The 25,446-nt window shown below is 42.4% G+C and overlaps 1 long non-coding RNA gene across 2 annotated transcripts in view; it reads left to right on the forward strand.

The window, feature by feature from the left end:
- Positions 1–25,446, forward strand: part of LOC146801694 (uncharacterized) — a 985,270-nt gene that overhangs the window by 713,358 nt on the left and 246,466 nt on the right. For both annotated transcript variants that reach the window (XR_014967644.1, XR_014967645.1), the window contains exon 3: positions 6,468–6,626. This is a non-coding gene — a long non-coding RNA (uncharacterized LOC146801694). The remainder of the gene's footprint in view (positions 1–6,467; positions 6,627–25,446) is intronic.

Here is a 25,446-nt window from a genome sequence, read left to right on the forward strand (position 1 = left end):
CGACAAATGTGCACCCCTGAAGTGCATATTATCAAAACAAAAACCCTCTAGTCCTTTGTTCTCAAAAGAACTTTACAAAGAAAGAAATATTATCAGAAAATGTGAGTAGGAATGGAGACACTTGCCCTCTCACCTGATTATGATTAAGCTTCGCAAAGCAAGAAAACAATACAAAGACCAAATCCTCAGAGCCAAATTCTCCCATATCACAGCCCTCGTGAATTGTGCAAAGAACAGACCGAAGCACCTGTTTGAGGTTATCATGCAGACTACAAACCCCTCCACCACTTTAGCTCCTAAGTGATCAGTGGATCACTGCAACAACTTTGTGGATTTCTTTCATAAAAAATTTAGAGACATCTTTGTTTCACTACCCACAAGCGACTCCCTAGTAATGGCTGAGATTCTACCATGCAGGCGCTGCATTCATGGTCATCTTTCTCCCCAATTTTCAAAAGGGACCTACAGCGGATAATCTTCAAAGTAAAACCCTCAAGCCACCTTTAGGACTCCATTCAATGTTCTATTACTAAATCTCTTGCCACACACCTACTCCCATGTGTACCACAATGATCAGCTCCTCTCTCAGATAGGGCCTGTTTCTAGACCGACCCCTCGCTGTTGAAAAAACAACCTCTCGACCCAGAGAACATGAACAACTATCGCCCAGCCTCCACACTCCCATTTTTAGGCAATGTCATCAAAAGTTGTGTAGCATCCCAACTCGCTTCACACATTCGAACAAACAACCTCCTAGATACTCTCCAATCAGGGTTTTGCCAGGGTCACAGTACAGAAACTGTGATCCTCCGACTGCTGATGACTCCAGTAACTCCTGCCTTCTGGTCCTCCTGGATTTATGTGCTGCATTCGACACTATCAACCACCTCGGCCTCCTTTGTACTCTAGAACAACGCATGGGATGTGACCTCAACTGGTTCTTCTCATACCTAACCAACCATTTCCAAATTGTGAAAATGGGTTACTTGCTCTCAGGACCAATCAGCATGCAGCAAGTGTCCCTCAAGGCTCATTCCTCTCAGGAACCCTCTTTCACCTCTACCTTGAACCACTTTGTTGATTCTCAGAAACTCTGGGATTCTCTTCCAGCTATACGCCGATGACGCTCAAATATTCATGAATATCTCATCCCCAGAAGACGTTGCTCTGCTTTCAATCACGCTCTTAAAAATTCAAAATTGAATGTTTAACCACCATTTAAATTATAACCCAACTAAAATAGAATTTCTTTTGATTTTGCCTCTGAAAGCAAAAACTCCAGTACAGGAATGGATGACTAACTTTCCTTTGTCATATGCCACGCAGAACAGTGATCACCAAAGTGATCCTGGCTAAGCGGCTCCCTCGAGCCTGCCCTGCAATTGTCCAGATTGCCAGAACACTTGGTATCACCCAGGACAATCCTCTCTGTCTTCACAGCCACATCGCAGCCATGGCCAAAAGCGCATGACACCACCCTAGGCAGCTTTGGGGTATCAGACAATTGATCCTGGAACAAGACCTGCATTCTCTTGTTCTCTCAGACTGAATTATAGAATTTCCCTTCTATCTGGCATCCCCAATGTTCACCTACGCCCACTGAGAGCAACACTACATGCAGCAGCGTGCTTCGTTTTAGGTCTCAAGAAATTTGACCACATTTCCATTGCCCTGCTAACCCTCCAATGGCTTCCCATCAAAGCGTGGGCCCAATTCAAAACCGCCTGCATTAACCACAGGGTGCTGCACTCCTCTTCACTATCTAAACACGACATTGAAAATCTCTGGAGCTAATAGTGGTTCCCGAAATGCCTAGTCCCTGCTCCTGGAACCCCCCACTTGCAGTCGAGAACGATACATAGGCCAGTCATTCTCTTGTAGTGCCACACGAATCTGAAACTCTTTGCCTCCCTCCTTCCGACTAACCATCTGCCTAGTTACCGTCCAAAAGGACCTCAAGCTCCTCCTATTTGACAGACACCTTAATTAATCACCCTCGACCATACTTAAGTACTCTACCAGGATCTGAACTAACTTTGTTATGTGACCCCACTATCTAAATTGATGCTTTAATTGTGTACGACCTTTGAGCAACTGCCGTAATTGTATCATGTGTTAACTCTGCTTGCATCTTCCGATGTAAATGTCTGAGTTTAATTATTGTAACTGTAACTCGCTCTAACCCATGTATCCTGCTACTGTTGTAAAGCGCTCTGATGCCTTCTGTCCATGTCCGCGCTATATAAAATTGCAAAAATAAATAAAAAGTACAATATTTGACACTCGGAATCAAGGCTGCAGCCACGGGGGGGGGGAGGGGAGGGGGGGGGGCAACAGGGACCTGGCTGCCTTATATTAATTGCCTCCCCCTCTAAAGACAGCTACACGTTTTTGTAGTTTAATTTTCTGTTTCAAGCATCCACTCTTTCTCAAGCAGCCAGTACCCTTATTTTCTCATGGTGTGTATTGCCTGGGAGAGGCTAGCAGCTGAGGGGCCAGCCAAGCTCAACACTTGTAATGCTTTTACGTATCAGTTAGTTAGGCTGATACTTTTAGAGAGGCAAAGGTGAAGGCTTTCTCCACATGCGCAGCAGCAGCATGATGAGTCATCGCTGTTCTCTGCCAGCACAAATTGGGCTAACATTGGGACTGCAGCAGCAGTTGTATTGACCTGCACGTGCTATGCCCATTTTTGCGGAATTTATGCGCAGTTTGTATCAGCACATATCTTGAATACGGCGCATGCCTTGTCATATGTCTCACAGAACAGTGACCACCAAAGTGGCCCTAGCTGAGCAGCTCCCTCCAGCCTGCCCAAACCCATTTTCACTCTGAATGCCTATTGGTTCAGTACAACGTCCTATCCTGGGTCTGAAAGCAGAGCCATCACTGTGGCCAGAGAGTAAGTAAATACCTTAGTAGATATGCTTGCTGTAAGTGTGAGACTGTTACTATGTGCGCCTCATCCACCCTTCTCTCTTTCTTTCCTTCTCCTCTCTCGTGCTTTAAACAATTTTCTCATCTCTGCCCCACTTGCTTTTTTTCTCCCGTACCCTTATCTTCAATTACTGTTATACTTCCTTCTCCCTCTGCCTTCCAGTCGTCCCTTTTGCGCTTCTTCTGCCTTGTGCCCACTAAGCAATCTTTAGATTTAGTTTAAGATCGTGTGTGTGTGCGCGTGTGGGTGTGTGTAAGATTGCAAAACAATCACTGATGTCAGATGCAAGGGTTTATCTCAAAAAGTAGTCCGTGACTCATTAAGTTAAACACTAATTACTGATATCCTAAGCGCTAGGATCTGTACGACGTGAATCCGTGCACTGCCAACTCTGTATTCGGCTTTCCGAAGTTGGTCAATTGAGTACCATTAAACTTGCCAGCTCTGACAAAGATTTCCTTGCACCAGGTCTCCGCCAACACCCCTGGATATCCAGGACCTTCACAGGGGGCAGTTTAGCGGCCTTCTGAAGGGTGGGGGCCTCCTGGATCGCCACCAGGCCCGGGGAGCTCCGCCATTGTTGGCGGTGAGGTCCCTTCCCCGGTTTCAGAATGTCATGTAAGTTGAAAATAGTTCAATGAGACAAGGAATACTTAGTTACAAAATAGAGGTGGACAGGACAAATGAGGCTCGAGCCTGTGTCCATGCACATGGCGGGTGATTCAAACTAAGGTCTTCTTGCCTCTCGGTGCGAAAACGAGCTGAGCTTCGGATGGCTGTCAAGCTCATCTTTGGGAATATAGCTGAAGGCAGGAAGAGAAAGTTAGGGGGTAGTTGTTAAAATAGTTTAATAGATACATGCCCTCCCGTTCTTTCCCTGCCCGCCATTGCACAGGGACTGGTTGGTGCGCCAGCATTTGCCAATGGAGGTGGTATGCCGTCCGAGCGGCGTATCGCTAACTGCCGGGACTACTAGGATGGAAACTAAGAACACAAAAGTAGACTAGGGGGAATTTGGGGCTTGGTACCGTATTTTCTTCATGGGACTCTAACCACCAGCCCTATTGGAGCAAAAGGGGACTGCCATCTCCCAAGGGGCCGGCGCCAGCAGTAAAGTGCAGCCTGGTAGTCTCTTAGCCCCAAGCGTGCGTGAAAGGGTTATGGGGGTGAGAGAACACATTAGTATATTACAAAAGATGTATGAGAGAAAGAAAGCAAACACAATAGAAAGAGAAAGATGAGTGGGAAAGTAAGAAAAACAAGTGCCTTGCTGAACATGCTTGGCACCACTGTTTTGCCTGCCTCAGCTCTGTACATATATTGCTAGCATCCTGGCAGTTGGGGTGAAGCGGTGTGGTGGCAGAGGTGTGAGGTAAGGGAGCCTAACACTTTAATCTGATCCTAAGCTAGCAGTGCACGATGAAGTTGTTCGATGGAATCTGAAACGAACTCTTTTCTTTATAATGTTGCTCTTGGCTGGGCTCCATTGAGAGTGGGGCACAGCCGGGAGCACGTTTATGCACAAACTCGAGGAGCCTCAGGAGGGTGCCTGGAGATCCCATGTTGCTGAATTTTTTTCCTGCTCCTCGCACTACTGGGTGCCATTTAACACTTGTCTGCTTTCATATTGAGGCATTAGGAGCAAAAAAAACCTTAATGAAGTAAGAATCTCATCGGTAAATTGGAGTCTGTAAATTGTCATCTGCGGCCCTCAAAAGAAAGATTTTTACAAGCAACTTTAAGAATTCTTGCAATGTTTTGAAGCGCATGTTTGAAAGTAGAGAGAGCATTTCAAACAGTCTTTGAAATGCATGCCTCAGATCTTCAAGCATTAGTTAGTCCCTGACACCACTACACTGTTGTTGCATTTTATATAGCACAGACATGGCCGAGGACATTACAGCAGGTCTCAAGAGAAATTTGCACAAGGCTCATTTGCAATTATTTCTGTCATGGCAGCGCTCAATACAATTGTAACACTTCCAACCAATCCTGCTTTTTAACAAGTAGCACTGAGCATTCTCGGACTTTCAGTTCTGAATTTGCCATTATGAGTACTGGGGAACATGAAGCTCTTTTATTAGATCGCAAATAAAATACATAGGCGTTCGAAAAATACATTTCTCATTTAATAGAGTCTTGATATATTTTTACATCACATACTTAGCATGCCACTGCTCCAGCTGAAATAATGACAGGCACACCCCAGAATTCACATGACCATACTTTTGTTGGTAATCATTGGTAGGAGTAGTTCCTCGTTAGCCAGGTGGTCACAAGGGGTGGGACCACGTGGCTAATACTTCTGTCATGGGGAGACCTGATTCTCAGATCTTGGTGCCCTCACACCCCTGTTAGGGTGTCATGCTTCATCATTGGGCGCTGCAATGCCTGACGGGCCTGGGGGCTCTTTGTCGCAGAACTTTTGATCTGGTAACACCGTTAAGGTGAATGCCTGAGGGCGGGCTCCGTTAAGGTGAATGCATGAGGGCGGGCTCTGTGAGAAAGTGATAAGTGTGAAGTGAGGGATAGCTAAAACAGCCTCTGTTATTCTTAAAACAAGTTTAATAGTGAATAGTGAAATGGTAACAGTGCAAAGTAAAAATGGTGGGGCTATCGTGAGGTCGAAGTGTACCAAGATAGCAGTTAACAGGGTGAGCTTGTGTTTACGCTCAAACATTCAATTCAGATCCCTAACAGGGCTTTTCCCATAAATCTTCTGGCTTGCCCGCTTCCATTACATCATCACCTGCCGCCACTATTCATGCTGAATACGCTCTAATTTTCAAACTAAAACATAGGATTTGCAGCAACTGCTTTGTACTTAATCAACGCAACGTGTTCACTTATTTCTTCTTGCACCTTGTCCACCCCTGATCAGGTGAATCACCTTCCACCCTTTTTCTCTTTCTGTAGCTATCTTATCAAGAGTTCACAGATTTTCCAATCGCTATCCTCATCATTGTCCAGTCTTCTACTAATTTAACACGTCCCTCTGCTCTTTTAGCACTTGTAGAAACGAGGTTATAAATTCCTCCAGGGGTCTTGAATCTATGATTGGGATAGCAGAGTCTACAGACAAAATGGCAGAATAGCAACAGTACAGAAAAAACAGGACACTCATTCTACAGCACCGAATCCCTACCTCCTCTCTGGCTATGATAACTCTAGGTGAGATAAAGTTTAGGTTGGGGATAATCCTAATCTGATCTTGGCATCAGGTTATATCTTCATCTGTATACATTAATCTCATACCTCTACAAACATCCCGGTTGGGTTTAGGGGGAATATATGGGAATAATTTGAGTCTTCTTGGTCCTGAGGAAACCCCACGATCTACAGGGCATTTAAAGTAGTGGAAGAAACGTGTTGCTCATTAGGTAAATAGGCATAGAGAGTCCTAATAGCCTAGGCATAATGTTTTAATCTTGTAAACAATAAATATGTTTTCTTAAACATTTTCTTAATATTTTTAACACATTAGAGACCTCTGGAGGGATTAATTCCATTGTTTCTTTGTGAATTACAGGTATCTCAAACAGTTAACATTTTCGGAAGGTGCTTTTGGAGAGCCACCATAACAACAAACGTTGCTGGTGAGGAGTGACCCATACAAAGAAGATGTCACCATGTGTGGGTGAGAGGCCAACGTGAGAGATCCAACAGGATCACAACAGACTTGAGTGAGGTAGGACATTTCTAATACTCCTCTGTGAGGGCTGCCATCGTTCATGTTAAGTTACATTGCACCTACGATAGCACAGTTTTTCACCCTGCTCATGGCACTTGTGTCTACAGTAGCTGTGGCTTTTATTTGCCATTATTGGCTGGTGCTTTGTATTCTAGTGTGACGAACTGTCTGATGTTGGGCAGGTGATGCATAACAAGTTTATTTGGGGTTATTGGAATCATTGTACCATAACAGTGTCTTTGAACTGTTGTTGATTTGTCTGTGCATGCCTGGTATTGTATGTTGTCCCCCATTTTGCATTTTCTCTTCTCTGCCTTACTCTTCGAGGCTCTGCACTGTGGATGATAAGAGCCAAGAATGTATTTTAACGTTTTTAACCTCTTCGTTGATGGTGAAACACTGTATGTATGTTTTGTGTGAACTGGTTATTGTCTTGGTGTTAGATTCTGTAGTGTGCGTGGGACGTAACTTGAAGTTGTCATCTGGTTATGTGGCTTCTTGAGAATGTCAAAATTGGGATCAGAGTGGTTTGTAGCTTTGGAGGAACTTTTGAGTTAGAGAGGTGTGTATGTATGTGCAGGCACATCGCATTTTGGTTTTTGTGTTCCGTTTGTGGTAGCTTGTTTGCGTCTGGAACTGATCATGCTGGCCCTCCACTGTTTGGTTATATAGTCTCAAAGGTGTCTATGGGTTTGTGGCAGATCTTTTCTAGAACTTTGATGTCCTCCGATTTGCTTCATTGAAGAAAGATTAGGCAAATGTAATTTTTGTATTTATGTGTGCTCCCATCCGCATATTTTTACTATTTGATCGTATTCTAATTTTTTATGTTTTCATATGCTGTTATGTTTTAGTTTTTGGTTCATCCCTTGGTGTTGGCACCATGAGACAATTTAATGTGGAGTGACGCTTTAAGTACACGATAGATAAATACATAGAGAGATTTGCTGACTCTATTGCTTCTTAAAGCAAAGTCTAGCGCTGCATACATATACAACCCTAGGTAAAATGAACATAATATAGGAATATTAGTCTTTAGCTGATAAAATGGTGCTTAAAAATGCATTGTCCTTTGAGGATACATTTTCGATTACAAATAGGTTGCAACCTATACTTTATCTGTCTATGTAAGTGTGGGCAGGCAGTGGTTGACCCACTCCCTGACATACTGCGATGGAAGTCAGAGCACCAACTATGGTGTCATGGTACATGTTTAGTGGCAGGGTGCACCAGATGCCCACAGGCTCATTGCTGAGGGTCGGGCATTCCTCCATTTCAGGATGCATTCACAGAAGCATGCCTGCAGCGCATGTCACTTGCAGTCAAATAAGGACACTTTACCAGTCCCTCCTGCTGTTCAGGCTTTTTTTTCCTTCAGTGCCAGTACATGTATTTGTTATTCTTTATGACTCCCTTTGAAGTTGGGATTCCATGGGGTATCTAAAACCGGCCAGATGTTCCTGTTGCTGAAGTTACACAGACAAGGCTGATTGCATTTAACTGAAGCTTAACCGAGAACCATTACAGTGCAAACATTTAAATTTGATGAGCTGTATTTATTCATCCACACATACTGCCTGCCTGAAGCATGTAGACCTGGTTTAGAGATGTAGTGTTGCCGATAAAATCTAAATACTTTACCTGGGATTGACTTATTTATATTTTTCCTATCATGCTCGTTGCATTGTAGTCCAGAATAATTTTTGTCACCCAGGCTCCTTTTCTCACATGACCCATATCAGTCAGCAGCCAGGTAGACTCCATGAATGCCCACTTACTGTCCTCCAAAAACTATTCTGTTTTTTCTTGTTATGTATGATGTATGATTATACAGAAAACTAACACTGCGTGCAAGAGAAGGTATATTGGTGACTCAAATACAAAAGTGGTCGCATAAAGTGTTCGCTATTTGTGCATAGACTTTTGGGAGCCAACCTATGTACTTATAGGTCGGGTCACAAAATAACGGAATCATAGTGGGCAGCAGTCCAAACTAGCTCATCAGTACTCATGAGGTAGGTCTCAAATTGCGACTCACTATGGTTGGATTCCATCACAGGAATGGCGACCTCCCAGAGTCAGAAGACCACCATGTCTCTGATCACAATTAAGTAAAATAACCTTTTTTTAAAAAATGCTTCCATGCAGCCTCCTTTCCTTGAAGGAGATGGGGCTGCATTTAAAAAGACCACTGTGTACTCCTTATCAAACCTTTTTTGCATTCAGGATGGGGAAGGGATCTCAGTGGGACCCGTTCCCTTTTATGAATGTGTTACCACCCCAATTAAGGAGTGGGTGACTATTCTATGTTTTCCAAACTGAGATTGGCCACAAAACACTAATGCCCTATTCACGCCCTTTCCAAATAGCCATTTGTTAGACCTTTTTGAAACCATTTTCGATTCAGTAACCTGTTAACGAGCTGAAAAATTGTTTTAGTACATTTAAAAAAGCCATTTTGCAGTCAAAAACCCTGTGATTTTGAGAATTGCTGGCTCTGCAAAGCAAAATTACTTTGCACAGATGGCCCTTAGTTCTAATTCGAACAGTTGTGCTAAATTTCACTTGCTGATTTATGTGGAGGATATTTTTTTATCATTATGCATATATTCCAAATTTATTTTAGGAAAGTTTGGATGAAGGATGATTGGGGTAGCTCCAAGAGCCAGCGGTGGAACACTTGGTGGCAACCAGGAAATTAGTTTTTCCATACTGGACCTCAAAATGTATTAGACTTTATCTTTCTGTGTCTCCCTATAAGTAGGTTAGTACATCATAAGAGACAGTAAAACCGGTACATCATTTTTAGGTCTCGCCTGACCCAGCGCATGCGCTGGTCTGGCGAGACTTATTGAGAGGGCTCCAAAAAGTGCTACCAGGCCAGCCTAGAGCTACAGTGCATGTGCGCGGGCGCCGCGCTTTACCGCGATTACTTTCACTTTCGGGGCCGCACAGCCGCTTTGATGTTTGATCCTGATCGCGATCACTTTCACTTTCGCGGCCGCACGGCCACTTGCTTATTTTGCATTTAAAATGGGTACTCAGATATACCCACACCGTTTCCTTTAATTCACCAGTAATTAAATAAGACGTGGTGGGTCCATGCGTATCTTTAGGTTCTGCCTTGGATTGATGTCCAGGTGTAACTTCTTTTAGTACTAGAGAACATGCATGTGTAGTAGCGGCAGTATTCAAATGCAGAGATGGCACACACATGAAATTACTCGCGGCAGTGCCACTTCTCCGTTCATTTGCCACAGTTCATGGCATATCTGGCATGGTGCTAAAGATATCTAAAGTTGTTGGACAGTTACATTCCAGTGTATTACATTTGTGGAATACTCCAACTGAGTATGGCCTATTGCTTAAGCTGCCCTGCCTTTTAGCTGATGAGGCAACAAATGATTGTTAGTTTGTAGTAAATCAATTTGCATTTCCAATTTGGTGACCATCTAATGGAGCGATTTAACAGCGGCTTGCAGTGTAGTGCGCATATTCTGCATGCCAGCTAAGAATAATACCTTTTAATTTATTTTTATTAAGCATTTTCATATAATCAATACAGTTTATACTTAACATCCACTATTAGTAATAAAACAATTAAAAAGAAATATACTTTCCAGTCTTAGCATAGTGTGTTACATTTATTGTATTTTGGCATAGGTGTGTTAAATTTTTCATTGTCAGGAAAAAAACATTACTTGTTGAGCATATCCTGGTTTTCTATTTCGAGGTCTACACTTTATATGCAGGTTGCAGGTGCCTTATATCACAATGAGACTACCTATGGAGTGGTCTAGCAGCCCAACACATCCACTCTATATGCCGGTGCTAGGTCTAATCGGGACTCGATCTCCACTGTGGCCCCATAGTATTTATTCTGTCTGTACATTTTGCTGTTCTTCCGCCTCCCACCTCTCTAGAGTTCTAGGTCTAGTATCCGGAGTAGAGAGAAGATAGGTTTTGAGGGGTTCCCATATATCTTTGGGCCTCAACGTGGGTGGGAGCAATTCTGCATAAGTAAGAGCTTGTTCCTGCCATGTCCAAAAGCCAATCTGAATTTAGGGGCTGTTCTTCAAGCGATTTTGTGTTTCGCTATCAATAGCCCCAATGCTAGAAACTTCTTATATATAGTTTCAACCCCAACTGAGTATCCCAGTATAGCTAAACTCGACCTAAGAATAATACTTGAGCCATGTTGCCTGTTCCATGCTTCTTACCACCTTGATTAATTTCCTTGTTATTTCCAGTCCTACCTCTATGAGCAATTGTGAGGATGGAGTGTTACCATGAATGTCCTCCATGTTTGGAATCGTGGATTGCCTTCGACTTGGCTTTCAATGACTTCCCCATGTGTTCTTCCCAGTCTCCTGGGCATGTGTGCTGGCTTTGTGCCGCTACACCATACACTGGACTTTTAAAATGAATGCAGTGTAAATGGAGCATAGCATGAACGAGATGCGCTTTATTCTTTTCACACCACCCTGCTTCTCTGTCACTAAGTCGTGTCCGACTTGTGTAAGGGGCATCCGTCATTTGAGCCGGACATCGCCCACTCCAAATGACAGCGTAGACATTAAAGTGCTGGGGTGCTGTTCCAATCATTTTCAATCCATTCAACAACATTTTAGTTATTTGTGGGCAAAGGTCATTTATGAATGTACTTCAATATCATCGCCACCGCTGCCAAGCACAAGTTTAGTTTGCCACTACTCGAGAACAAGAGAAAATGCTGAGATACTCTATTGCATTCTGCTACCTTGCAGATGTGAGGAAAAGACACTGAATGACAGTCTAGTTTGAAATATTTTCAGAAGTAGCTTTTGTTCGTGCAGTGGTAAACATTTGTTTTATTCATCTATGAGTGGGGCAAAAAGATGCATTATGAAATAACCCTTTATTTTCTTACATAGCAAACAATACCATGCAGCATACCCCCCCCCCCCCCCCCCCATGTATTTTCTTTCCTCTATTCATTAAAACAGTCACCCGTGTTAAGAATTTGGAATACGGAACCAAGAATTGCTGTCCACTGCTAATTTTAAGTATTGGTTAAGGCCAGAGCTGCTGATCCTAATATAATGAAAGCCTTACAATGGGGAGTGATAGCCATGAAGTCCAAGGTAGGTGGAGTGGAAACCCATAGGCTGTGTATTTGTAGCCCTCAACACACAGCTTAGAGCTGTTAGATCATTGGGAGGATAACAGCTTTATTAAGAAATTCAAAAACTCAATGAAAATTAATTTACATTTAGACTCGCACCATTTAGATCTCGAAGATTTGATCCAAGGCAAAGGTAAATAAGTGCGTCTTGAAATCCACAACCGCAGCACAATGTTGCTCTCCGTAGGCACATTTGTCAGATTTTATTTAGCTATTTGTGTTTTTTGCTCCTAATTATTTTAGAATTTAGGCGATCTTGGGCCAGCTTCACAGCAATGTCCAGAGTATGTCACCTGAGGTACCTTTTGACAACAAAAATGTGGGTTCTCCTGTGTAATACGATCAAATGAACGATAGACTTACCATCCATGCAGTAAGTAACAGAAAAGCAATTTAGGCATTCTTCCGCCTAGCATGTCTTTTTTTCACGAAAGATGACTTTGCTCTAAGCAGCTTAGGCCCGGATGGCATGGCGCGTACTAGCTAGGGATATCTAGTTGAGAGCTTACAAGTATGTTCCAATACTAACTAGTTAAGACTGGAACATTAGTACCTACTTTCCCTCTTGTAAGTTACTGTAGTAGATGCACACGCAGTGCTTTACCACAGTTCATAATCAGTTTCCCAGATCAGCTGGGAACTGGTACACAAGTTTAACCTAGGTTTCTCTCACCCAATATTTGCGAGCTCATGGCCAACCCTAAGAATTAAGACCCGCTGCCACCAGTTCATCTCGGTATCGTTGGCCTCTTCTCTCCAAGAAAGTTCTGTCTGTACATGGACCTTCGTGTATTTGTTTTTCAACTAACTTATTCAATGTATAAACGTTATTATATCGCATAATAATTTCAGCTACGAGGTAGACCTCTTTGATTTCCAAAGGAAGTTGAATAGCGTTGGGGAATTATACATAAGACTTTAATCAACTTATGAACGCCGTAAAAGGAGAAAGTAGGCCGTTTTCTAAAAAAAAAAAAATCCCCCTTGCGCAGGTGAGTTGTAGTGTTATTTGGCTTACATTTTAATACCAACCTGTTCTGGGTGACTCGTTAAACAAGCGTTGGCATAGCCAATAGGTCTCGCCTTTGGGACCTTATAAGTGTTTAGTTATGCAGCACAATATCCTTGGTGCAACAACATTAACTGTTGCATGGCTAAGCACGTATAAGGTCCCAAAGGCGAGACCTATTGGCTATGCCAATGCTTGTTTTTTGTGGATTTTGTGTCATTCTCACTAAATATGCCATGAGGGAGCATAGTAGCCTTTCTCGCATCCAGTACCATCAGCAACACAGTTTGCATGCACCCTATCCCGTTCGCGTACATTGTGATGATTTGGCCGTTCTAGTCCAAAAATAGGACTGAGAGACTGCAATAGAGTGTCTCCCAAGCTGTATTTCACAAGCACTTGTGTACTGTTGTTTACAAGGTGTATTCTGTTTTCCCAGGAATGTATACAGTTATGACACAGTCTGATGGATAATCCCTCATGAGAATAAGCTCTCAACCAGTCTTAGTGAACTATAACTCTCTACTTTAACTAAGAGCTTTCTAATTCAGAATCATATTTGTACATGTTTGTGCTTTTTTTCTTTTAGTTAAGTCAAAGTACAGCTTACCATTCCCAAAGCCTTTCTCTTGACCTTTGCTATATAGTTGACATAGGGCACTTAAGGCTTCACATAAGAAAGGACAGAAGGAGACTTAGTTTTGCGAGGATTAATACTATAGTCTTTATTGCCAAGAATATGGGTAAGCAGTTGGAAAGAAGATACGCTATATACTATCATAAACATCTCCCCATACTAACTGAGGAGACATCAAAAAGTGTCCCCTGTTTGGCCTTATGGGACAACCAAAGTAAAATAAAACATTTATGGGAGATTATACTACTTCTGTGGGCACCAACAGCTTACCACTTAATAAGGAAATCAGTAAAATAATGGAGATTTTTCTCAAGCAAACACTTATTTCATAATATCCGAGATCTACAGGATCCCTCCTGAGTTGGGAGATAATCAGCTAACTCTATGAGGACCCCTAGTAATCACTTGAAATACTGTAGATTGTAAAATAATTTTGAGGGATATTTCTAACCGCAGATTCCTCACCTTAGGCTAGCCCCCAGGTGTTGGGCTAAAAACAAACATTTTTGTAACAGTGCACTTGCATGCTACTAAATGGCATTTTATGGCTTTGCGCTGGCTCTTTTCCATCCCTGAAGTGATGGTGTTGAGCCAGATATAAGCACAAACCTTGCACACAAATCGTAGTTCTTTTTTTTCCCACTCCTTCCATGTTGCCAGGTTTTTGATGACTCCAAAAATGTTCACACTGTGTTAGGGAACGATGTCCCCACCGAAAACCACAGGTTTCAAGGACGACTGTCAGAGACCCGGCCAAGGTGTGCCTTTGGTGCCTGTGCTCTGGGCGCAACTTAAAGTTGCGTGATAAATACACCAGAAGGTGATTCAAGACCAGGAGGCAAAGGTGTATGTCTGCTAACACAAGAAAAAGTTAGTGCCTTCACACAGATCCCACTCCTGTTCCAAGTCGTGAGCCTGGTCTGGAGCCCGATCATGTGCCAATTCCTGTGACCTCTCCATTGCCACTCAGTGTATGCCTTCCTTCTACTATCTGGCCTCCTTCAAGTTCTGAAGAACTTCAAGAATTACCTGTATTGCCTGTCTCAAGACATCTTGGTGGCTCTGGATTGGGCCAGGAGAGTGTGGTACCTGGAACCTCTGAGCATCTGCATCTGTCCTCCGATCAGGCTACCCCTTTGTTAGGACCTCCTATCTCAGTAGCAGGGAGGTTCATCCACTCAAATCTATGCAACTTACAGTTCCATGAGTGGATTTTGAGCAGTGGCAATTAACTGCTTGCAATCTACCACCTAATGTGGTAGATGTATTTCTCAGTGCAAGATGCCCATCCATAAAACTGATTTGTTCCGGGTGCTGTGGCAAATTTGTAGCCTGGTGGGGTGCTTAGGCAACTGACCTTTTGAAGCCAAGGCTGTTGGACGTTCTTTTGTTTGTTTTATCTTTAGCCCAGTAATGCCTTGAGAATTGTAAAAGACTCTTTGTGGAGCCTTAATTTATTTGCTGGACCAAGGATGATTCTTCAATTCACCTATTGTGGTGTGATTTATTAAATGTTTAACATACATATTCCCCCACAAGTTGTGTGTAATGCTACAATGAGACCGTAACTCATCATGTGTACAACTTTTGAGCTTCTGCAAAGATGCTACTTGCATCTCTTGACCTTGAAGACTGTCTACCTTACTGCCAGTACATCAACGCTTTGCATGAGTGAACTGCAGGCACTGCTTTTTCAACCCTTTTACACCACGTTTTTCCAAAGAACTTGGTCCTGAGGACACGGGTGGCCTTCTCATGAAAAGTTGTGACTCCCTTCCATATTGGGCAGTTCATCAATTTACTAGTATTATTTGTTCCCCCTCATACATCAAAAGAGGAGGAGGTGCTTCATAGGTTGGACCCCAAACAGGCTCCAAACTTTTACAAAGCTCATACTAAGGTTCACTGTGTGGATGATTAGCTTTTTGGCAGCTTCTCTGAAGGAAAGAAATGGAAGGCTGTGCAGAAGACTACTTTGTTGAACTCAATAGTCCTCTGCATGTTGATCTGCTACGCACTAACCAAGAAGGATCTCCTGGAAGGTGTGATGAAACATTCCACTAAATCCAAGGCCACCACCATTCCCTTCATGTGAGGGATGCCTATCCTTGCTATCTTTCATACTGCAACATGTGTGTCGGTAGATGTGCTCCGAAAGCATTACTGCCTTGATAATTAAGTCTGTCAGGAAGGACACAGCCCGCTCAGTTTTGGAAGACCTTTTCAACAGACCCCATCCCATAGACCGTCCTCTTTAAGGGGCAGGTAGCACTTTGGTATCTTTTCTAAGGTAAGGAATCTGCAGTTAGAAGTTTCCATCAGAATAAGAAGTTACTTGCCATCAGTAACACATTTTCTGGTGAATTCCTCACTGCACTCCCAACTTCTCGTTCTGTGGAGTGGCGTCCCTTTAACATCTGGAAAAGGTCTTAAGTTAGTGCTCAGAACACTGTCACCCAAAAATGTTCACACATGGTGTCCAAGTCAAGAAGTTGATGTTTGCGTGCATGGGTAGAGGTATATGTGGCATCGCTTTTCAACTTCTAGGGTGGTAAAGAGCTAGTGCAGAGCTGCACGATAACACTTAGTAGCGTGTGGGAACACTGCTACAAAATTCTGCTTGTTCAGACTGGTCTCTGGGAATTTTATAAAGTGAGGAATCCGCAGTTAGATAAAGTATCCAACAGAAATAGCAATACCAATAGTGCACCAAAATAAGTAACTTGTTTGTTTTGCAGCTGTTTTGAGAGGGACCTCTAGTAACAACTAGCGGTACTGCAAGTTTAGAATCTCTTTCCAGCTTCAAGAAAAATACATAGGGGCTTATTTACAAGAGGCCTGTGCCAACAGAGCGTAACTTTATTTGATGATCCGGTGGCTCAGGCCTCTCAATCTTATCTATGAGGCGAAGCAAAGCAACCCTGCATGGCTTTGCATGGCCTCATAGCTATGGCGTAAGGCAAGGCAGTACAAAGCGTTGAAATGCCTTACTCTGCTTCAAGGAGGCGTTCCATGAACACTGTGGTATGTGTTCTCTCACAACACCAATGGATTTCAATTTAGCCCCAGAGTTACAAAATCCCGTAAGCCTGGGGCAGCGCTAAAACATTATGCCTCCCCAGAGTAGGCATAACGAGGAGAAATATTTTCATTTCTTCTTATTTTTGGCTCTTTCCATGTGTTCTGCATTCTACAGCACACATAGAATGAGGAAAACGACTTCATGGATTGCTTTTGTGCAGGAAGGTGCTGCTTTCTGCACAAAAACAATCTTGCCAACAACACAGACACCCTTGCACCATGGTGCAAGGAGGCCTGCGTTGGCGCCAGCACCAATTTTTGCGCCGGTGCTGGATGAAAGGACAGGAATGCACCTTATTTTGTAAATATAGTGCATTCCTGCCCTTTCAAATTGGAGTAGAGCAACCGCTGCAAAAAGACTTGCGGCATTGCCATACACCAATTTTTTCTATTTCACAAAGTGGCAGTCTCCACTCTGTAATTATAGTTAGGACTACGTTTCCATAGCAAATGGACTTTTTGGTTTGTTAATAACTTTGACGAATCTTCACAAAATGTTTTTAAAAAGTGCTCTTTTTTCCTCAGCTTCCTTTTTTGAAAGTTTCGGGGTGATCTGTCAAGCAGGGGCTGAGAATAAGGGAGAGTTCCAAAATGTAATTTCCCCATGCAATTTGCTTAGGGATTTTTGGAAAGGGATACAGCCAAAACGGCTCAACAGAATTCCACCAAAGTGGCAGAAAGCTAGATCATGGTCCATAAAGGTTGATTTTTGTGATTTGATGTACATCCATTCAGCAGTTTTTGAGAAATTAGGGTTAAAATAGTTTGTATATCTGGACAGTTGGGTCTGCGAGAGGCTCGCAAGAGTCCTGCGGTCAAAGGGCGTGGGCTGTGGGGCATGGTGTAACGTATGGTAATAAAATATTACTTTATGTTAAAAAATTCTAGAAATTCACTAAAAAACAAAAGTTAAAGTAACATCAAAGTTAGGTTTGGTAATAATATCTTAACCTTAGAAATTTACTGAAAAAAAAGAAAAGTTAAAGGGAAGTTATAATTAGGTGAAAGTGTCAGTTAAAACATACCATTTTAAACTAACAAAACCACTGAAATTAACCAGTTATAGTTATAACAAGTAACTATAGTTCGTGTCCTGAATTAACTATAAATCGCGCCCACGCCATGCACTGCTAATTACCTCACAAATTACATCACTCACGACATGTTCTGTTATACCATTGATAACATCAGTGCAACATCTGAAATGACATAATTGATGACAACACTGTGCATGGTGGAGGTGCGAGTTATAGTTAATTTAGGACACAGGTTATAGTTACTTGAGATAAACTATAACTTGTCAATTTCGAACATTTTGTTTGTTTAAAATAGCTAAATCACCACTCTGACTGAAGGTAAAATGCATACGGAGATGTGTAACTGCTGCACATTCTCTCACCCCAGGGGAAGATGGGGTTAGGTAAGAGAGCAAGAAAAACACTTGAGCTGCTTCCACTGGGCTCGTCTTATGTTGGGCAAATCCAGTCTTCTCCCACCAGGGCTTTACTATGGCTTCTTACTCGTGCAACTCTTAAATAAAGCACATGTTTTATGATATTGTCACCATATTTAAGCTTGTTTGCAGATAACTTTGTTACAGTGGTTACCTAATGCTCTGTTAACAGGACAGTTGATGACTCCAGAGAGTTCTAGGAATCCTCCCCAGACTAGGTAGTACCAGCAGCTTAGAGATGTGCAGAATGGCAACCGACTTGAAGAAATAAATATATAAGTTGTAATAGAAGCAAACTTTAAAAAGCTGCAAATCTGAAAGGAATCGGAAAGGGAAGAGGGAAACACAATACAGTTAAAAGGGGATGCTACAGGTGGATAAACTATTGAGCAATGGGGAGCCCTACAATGAAAGAAGCTGCAACACAATATATTTTCCCCCAGCTGACTTATCCTTAAAATGCTGACCCTGCTCCGTTTGTTCTTCTGTTGGTCAGCCACCTGCTTCTGACCTGACCCCTTCTCTTGTTCTGCCTCCCAAGTCTCCTCGGGTGCATGCTCTAATCTTGAATTTTTCTCCCTGCTGTCTTCTGGTGTCTTCAATAATTGTGGCACATGCACAATAGAAGCATGCTCCCATGACCGATCCATGATATCAAACACCTTCCATGAGATCAGATATTGCAATTAATTGCTTCTGTATCTTGAGTCCAATATTGCTTCACCCTCAATCTCTGATGACACTGCACTTGTACTGTTGGAAGAGGATTTGTCCTTATGTTTGAACTGCCAGTTTAATCTTTGATACATAGAATACTGCAGGTATCTTTCACTTCTCAGGCAACTGTAGTCTTATGGCTGCTAAACCAACTGGGTCTTGTGTGGAGAGAGGACCCGCAAACCAAGGTTTGAATTTGGATTTTACAAGTGAGCCATGGATAACTAGACCATACCTTCTATTTTATAATATGGAGTTGGACCTCTATGGTGGACTGCAAATTTCTGGTATGAATCTTTTGCTTGTAAAAATTACATACTGCAGTTTTGTGTGTGTTTAAGAGGAACTTACAACTAAGCCCTGTACTGAATGGGCATTTGTGGGTTCAAATTTGGAATGCCGGATTCTTGGGTGATAACCATGTGTGCACTAGAATGGTGAAAAACCTAACGAGCTGTGCAGCGAATTGTTGTATGCAAATTCTGCAAGAGACAGCTAGAGATGAGGTGGATGAACTTTTTAAAAAAGTTTTGTGAAGATTCGTCAAACTTTGACATATGTATAAAAACACTGTGGCAATGGACACTATGCTATATATATGTACATATATATATATATATATATATATATATATATATATATATATATATATATATATATATATATATATATATATATATATATATAATCTACTGGCGGTCACCAGTGGATAGTTATAATTAGGACCACGTTTCCATAGGAAAAGCATTTTTTCATGTGCTTATAACTTTGGCATCGTTTGACGAACCTTTACGACATTTTCCAATATATATATATCTCGTATGGGACATTTTGCGTTTGAATATATATATATATATATATATATATATATATATATATATATATATATATATATATATATATATATATATATATATAGCCAGTAGGTAGTTATAGTTAGGACCTAGTTTCTGTAGGAAAAACATTTTTTGACTTGTCTATAACAATAAAGTGTCACGATGGGTACTACGGTTATGGAAAGTTTGGGGGTGATCCTTGCAGTGGGGACCGAGAATTTGGGGTACAAAATAAGGTTGCGTTTATAATGTTAATACCCATCCCGAACTGCTGAACTGATTTACATCAAATTTGGCAGGGAGGTAGATGTGGGTTCAATGATGTGCCTTTTGCTTATTTGGTGTAAATCTTTTCAGTAGTTTTAGATGAATTTCAGTTTATAATTATAGTGATATCTCTGGCTGCTGATATTTCGCAAAAGTTTTTGCGATGCATTGCGGATGCACGCGCCAACGGGAATGCTCTGATTGGCTGGACGCAACCTGAATAGGAAGTTGCGGCCACTATTTTATCTATCTATCTAACGGTTCCCGCGGCTGAAAACCTGTGAGAAAGCCCACATAAGGGGTCAGGGTGGAGATACTCTGACCCCATGATTGAGAAATGGAGGTGTTGGTGGCACAAGTTATGTGTCCAAAATTGATTTTTTTTAATCGCGCACAATCTTTGCAATGACGCTGCCCCCTCCCCCCCAGTATACCATCGCAGGGACATCGCAACTATCAACGTTGTTGCGAATGTTGGTGAAAACATAAAAAGAATATGAATTATTAATACATTGTTATAGAGATATTGATAAATATTTTATACAGTTATTTATGTAGTGAGTTATGTACTGTGATGGTTAGAATTAATTATATAGTTATCATTTTTTAATGTGGCGGTGGCTATTGAATTACTGATTTTGCTTCTGCTTTCGTGATGTAACTACTAAGATCACAATTACCAACATCGTCGCGATCTCTGTCATCACCACGAAAACGGAAAATAGGTTTTAGAGATGGTTTTTATGCAAACTCTCTGGAAAACATGGCTTTAGAGAATACTGTAAGAAACCACTAGTGTGTAAAATACTGTAGTATGTATGGATATATGTGTTTTAGACTTTATAGAAAAGGCACGATTGTCGCAGTTAACAACGTCAACGGGATGTCCCAGAATAATCGCAAAAATGTGAAATAGCTCCGAAACATGTTTTTTTTAATATCTGTTTTTTAAAGAATATCATTAAATACGAAAATACAACCATAACAATTGCAGTACAATGCATTGAGCATGACATTCAAGAAAAGTGGTATACAATACACATGTAGGTTCAGCCACTTACAAATCACACAACATCGTTCCATACCTTGGATCATTAAATATCTTCATTGTCGACCACCAGGGAGGGAAGAAGGCTAACTGGAGTACACAGCATGCCTCTACTCTCGTTCCAAGGGCCCCATATCTTTGACCATTTATGGGGCAACCTCTACTCTTGTAGACAATCCTCTCCTCCTGCATGCACCAATCCATGTCCAACTCCCAGTCGGTATACCTGGGCTGGGTTCCTCCCTTCCATGTTGTAGCTATATTGCACTTTGCCACCATACATCCCAATGTAACCCATAATTTCTCAGTGAATGACAGATCTGTGGCATCCCAGATGTTTAACAGACATAACCGGGGTGAAACATCAATCGGTATCTAACATATTTGGGACATTCCAGTGATAACCTTCTCCCAATATTCCTGGAGGATCGGGCAGTGCCACCATTGATGTACATAGGTACCCACATGACCAAACCCACGGGGACAGTAGGGGATTTCATTACCCCCATCTTGACCAGAACCAAGCTGGTGTAGCAATTTAAGTTGAATACGTTTAAATCTGGAGCGGATCGCGACTTCACGGGGGGAGGCCAACGCTTCCCGCCAGTCGTCGTCATCTAAGTCCCCTACGTCGTCTGCCCACTTTAGACGGATTTTCTTCTGGGCATCTGGAGTATGATTAAGAATTTTACGTAAATCAGTGAGATGGCTCTTTCATGGAGATAGTAATTTAATAATCTGTCTTCCAACGGCGAGGAGACAGGCAATTCCGAGTCTCTCGGAATAGCTTTGTACAATGCATTTCTAGCCTGTTGGTAGCAAAAGGTTTCCCTTTCGTCCAACTGGTAATCTCTTTGTAGGTCGCTAAATGGAATCACTTTACCCTTCACCCACATGTCTCCTACTTTCGAGAGGCCAATCAAGTACCATTTATAGAATCCTGGTTGTTTCGATAACATACCCAAACGGGCTGTTGCCAATAATGGAGTAACATGGGTTAATTTGTCTTTCCAACCCAGACCACATACTTCTGTGAGCCATAAAGTGAAAGTAGAGGACGTAGGGGCAAATTTAGGCATGTACTTAGCCCCCCAATAAAGCGCCCTCAGATAAGTGCCAGGAAGCATGTTATGTCTGTCCATTCTGTAAGCCGGGTCAGATATCAGTCGATGAACCCAGTGATTCAGAATGGCGGGTAGGGCAATGCCTCCATCGTACCAGCTTTTTGTCAGTTTGTTGAGGGCAATATGGGGAGTACCCTGGTTCCAAAGCAAAGCACGTACTTCAGAATCTATTAATTGAAAATAATGCGCTGGGACTAAGTACAGCGTATTTTGCAGGGCATACAAAGAGCGCGTGAGTGCCATCATCTTATAAAGGGCAGCTCTAGCTAAAAGTGTAAGGGGTAACGTTTTCCAAAGGAGTACATCCGCTTGGAGGCAGCGCAAGGGGGGCATCAAGTTGGAAACATGATTTTAAAAGAAATTTAGTTGAAAAATAGGAGTTTAATAATGCTTTGAAAGAAGTATGTATATAGTAATATGTGTAGAGCAATGTTCAGAATGGATTTTTTTACATAATATTTTTGGATGTGTTGGTGGTCATTGAATGTCTGCTTTTGTTTTCCTTTTTCACTGCGTATTCACAGGGATCGCGACGTCGCAAATATAAAAAATTTAAAGAAAAAAACACTTATTAATCCACTGAAGAAAATACAAGCCCTTATAGAGCCATTTTAGATAGAAAATATAATTTAAAAACTTTTAAAATGCAATAAAAATATCATAGGTTACATGGACGTTATAGTTAGGAAATAAAATTCGAAAAGATTTAGAAATTCACTGAAAAACCAAAGGTTACAGGGACGTTGAGCTGGGGATTCAGCATTTAAACAACCTTAGAAATTCACTGAAAAAAACAAAGGTTACAGGGGTGTTATAGTTAGGAAATAGAATTTTAAAAACTAAGAAATTCAGTGAAAAAAAATAAGGTTACAGGGACGTTATAGTTAGGCTAATATTTCACTCGTACAATACCAGAGAAATTCAGCAGTTATATTTAGCTGGGCTACCTTTAACTCGCGCCCCCACAAGCACTGCTTATGAACTCTCATATTACATCACTCATGACAAGGTCAGTGATATCACTGGCTACCATGCCTTGGTTGGGAACCCTCTGAAACGAGATTATTATTCGGAATTTGATTTCACAAGGAATTTGGACGTATGGGTGATTGTCCCAGCAAAATACTGCATCTGCTATTCTTATCTCTGAGAACACTCTATCTTACTTACAAAGCCCTGATGAAGTTCTTAATGTGATGAGAACAAAACGCGTTAGCTGATTTTTACTCATTTGCAAATAATGAAAAATATATGGACTGACCTTGCGATTTTAGCTTTGTTTCTGGTGCACCTTCCTTACAAAGCAATCTCATATTTCTACCTATGATTAACTCCATTCCTTTTTTTCTTACAGAATGTAACTATGATGAACAATGATTTGTGTTACAACAAACAAATGATGGACGGAATGCTGACAATGCAGACATTCTCCCCCAGACAAGAGATCTGGGTTAAATCCATTGTTCTTTTGCCCACTACGCCACCCCAGTTCAGACATGGCCATATGCAAATCAGTCTTGACCCTGTGCCTCATGGGAACAGTCCAGCCCGAACTGCCAAGCCATGTCTTCCCTGGACCGGAATCAAGCATCCTAGGACCGGTTTCTGGCTATCAGCCGTCATCAGCCAGGATAGCTTGACTCCAGTGGCGTAGGGAGCACGGGTCCCACGTCTGGGAATACCCATCCCACTTAGGGCGAAAAGCGTTACAACAAACAAATGATGGACGGAATGCTGACAATGCAGAAATTCTCCCCCAGTCAAGAGATCTGGGTTAAATCCATCGTTCTTTTGCCCACTACGCCACCCCAGTTCAGACATGGCCATATGCAAATCAGTCTTGACCCTGTGCCTCATGGGAACAGTCCAGCCCGAACTGCCAAGCCATGTCTTCCCTGGACCGGAATCAAGCATCCTAGGACCGGTTTCTGGCTATCAGCCGTCATCAGCCAGGATAGCTTGACTCCAGTGGCGTAGTGAGCACGGGTCCCACGTCTGGGAATGCCCATCCCACTTAGGGCGAAAAGCGTTACAACAAACAAATGATGGACGGAATGCTGACAATGCAGACATTCTCCCCCAGTCAAAAGATCTGGGTTAAATCCATTGTTCTTTTGCCCACTACGCCACCCCAGTTCAGACATGGCCATATGCAAATCAGTCTTGACCCTGTGCCTCATGGGAACAGTCCAGCCCGAACTGCCAAGCCATGTCTTCCCTGGACCGGAATCAAGCATCCTAGGACCGGTTTCTGGCTATCAGCCGTCATCAGCCAGGATAGCTTGACTCCAGTGGCGTAGTGAGCACGGGTCCCACGTCTGGGAATACCCATCCCACTTAGGGCGAAAAGCGTTACAACAAACAAATGATGGACGGAATGCTGACAATGCAGACATTCTCCCCCAGTTAAGAGATCTGGGTTAAATCCATCGTTCTTTTGCCCACTACGCCACCCCAGTTCAGACATGGCCATATGCAAATCAGTCTTGACCCTGTGCCTCATGGGAACAGTCCAGCCCGAACTGCCAAGCCATGTCTTCCCTGGACCGGAATCAAGCATCCTAGGACCGGTTTCTGGCTATCAGCCGTCATCAGCCAGGATAGCTTGACTCCAGTGGCGTAGTGAGCACGGGTCCCACGTCTGAGAATACCCATCCCACTTAGGGCGAAAAGCGTTACAACAAACAAATGATGGACGGAATGCTGACAATGCAGACATTCTCCCCCAGTCAAGAGATCTGGGTTAAATCCATCGTTCTTTTGCCCACTACGCCACCCCAGTTCAGACATGGCCATATGCAAATCAGTCTTGACCCTGTGCCTCATGGGAACAGTCCAGCCCGAACTGCCAAGCCATGTCTTCCCTGGACCGGAATCAAGCATCCTAGGACCGGTTTCTGGCTATCAGCCGTCATCAGCCAGGATAGCTTGACTCCAGTGGCGTAGTGAGCACGGGTCCCACGTCTGGGAATGATTTGTGGCCACTATGAATAGCACAACATCTTCTAATGATAACTCATTAGCACTTGTTCTTTTTGAGTCAGACTTGGGAGTACACTTGTAATTTCCACTTTCGCTGTCTCCTAAACCTATATACAATGATAGTCGGGAGATTTGAACTTGGAGTACCAAAATACCTTCCTTTGGACGTAATGCTACAAATATCAATATTCATCACCATGATCAAAAACTTTAAATGATTATTACTAAGCATGGGTATCACTTACGAGTGAGTAGACGTTCTGCCTACAAATCCCATGAGCGCCGGTATTTTTCACTGAACACGTAAACAGTCAAGAGGTCTGACAATACACATGTTCATAGTTTCATTTTACTACTTTGCTATATGCCTCCGATATGAGTACACGCTGCTGACTGCACACTTGCATTCCTTGCATACAGCAATTGAAACACACATTTACAATTGTGAGCATGTAACTGACCACAGGTGTTAAAATGCCCTCCCTAGAATAACAATACT

The sequence above is a fragment of the Triturus cristatus genome, chromosome 8 (assembly GCF_964204655.1).
Source record: "Triturus cristatus chromosome 8, aTriCri1.1, whole genome shotgun sequence".
In the NCBI taxonomy this organism is placed as follows: domain Eukaryota; kingdom Metazoa; phylum Chordata; class Amphibia; order Caudata; family Salamandridae; genus Triturus; species Triturus cristatus.